Raw genomic sequence first — 1,285 nt, forward strand, 5'->3', positions numbered from 1 at the left:
TTCGTACAACCACACCATCACACTGCCACAGCGTGACAGCAGTAACCCAGCTGTCCACACTCAGACACAGCAGGTAAAGCAGGGAGATACTGTGATAGAATACGGACGAGGCTGAAAATGATTGATCGATTTATAAAATGTAAAAAAAGAAGAAAAGGTTCCTGGAGCTCCAAGTGAACTTTCAGATGTACTGCTCCAAAAGTTCCCTGGACCATCATGGTGGACTATAAACCTGCCAGTACCACATGTTGGAGGTGGAACCAGCTGGTCTGATCCACTGCTGGACTCAAGCCATCTACTAATCAGCCGATTGTTTCAGGTCTCATACCGACACCATGAGCCGGCTCCCCGGACCGGGTTCAGCCTCGTCCTAAACTAAAAAAAACAAATCAGTGAAGATCTCTTTTGGAAACTACTTTTAGGACCAGGCCTAATCCAGGTCTGACAAACTGAGCCTATTGGACTGTTTGTCCATTGACATGCAGCTACATTAGCAGAACAAGCTCTTCTATCGTTCAAATGATCATCTTATTATGTACACGGTGCTAACATTTCTTTTAAATATTCAGTTTTCATTTTCACTGATTGGCATTTTGTCTCAATACTGTTCAGCTGAAGTCGTGTTCTGGACTCACTGCTGCTCATTCTGGTGACGCTGGTGAAACAATTTCTAACCCTAACACTGTCAATGAGCAGCACAGTGATGTTTCCTCAGTATCACCCAGCTCCCCCGGCCGGCCGGACGTACAGAACAAGCACCACCCTCAAAGCTCAGCCACGAGTGCAAACCAAACCTGAACGAACATCACTGCACACGTGAACCCACGACACACACACACACGGCAGCCACAGCAGGAACAAGAAGTCCCTCCGTCTCACAGAAGTGTGAGTTTCTTTGGAAAAGTTCAACAAATGTATTAGACCTCCACCCAGTGTCAGGTCTACGCCACAGCGGCCCAAAGTTAACAGCACTGGTAACTACCTGAAGCATCTCTTATGTGTCTGTAACGGTTAATACACCAGCATGTAGAAGACATTTAACTCAAATGATATTTTAATTCTAAAATCTAATAATATTATATGTATATGTATATATACAATATTATTACATTATTATTATTGCTATCCATTAATTTTCTAATTTACTGCTTTAAAAAAAAAAGAAAAACTATTAAAGCACATTTATATTTCTTGACTAAGATGTCAGATTATACAGCCATATACATAAGTACAGTCGTGACTCGATAACCCGACACTAAATGTAAAACCTTCTTCTATGTCGGAT

At 42.0% G+C, this 1,285-nt stretch overlaps 1 protein-coding gene across 4 annotated transcripts in view; it reads right to left on the reverse strand.

Moving 5' to 3' along the window:
* The window catches only part of rhot1a (ras homolog family member T1a), an 18,773-nt gene that overhangs the window by 2,126 nt on the left and 15,362 nt on the right, over positions 1-1,285 (reverse strand). The gene's annotated exons all lie outside the window — the stretch shown is intronic.

Source organism: Stegastes partitus, unplaced genomic scaffold (assembly GCF_000690725.1).
Source record: "Stegastes partitus isolate 25-593 unplaced genomic scaffold, Stegastes_partitus-1.0.2 Scaffold459, whole genome shotgun sequence".
NCBI classification, from domain to species: Eukaryota; Metazoa; Chordata; class Actinopteri; family Pomacentridae; genus Stegastes; species Stegastes partitus.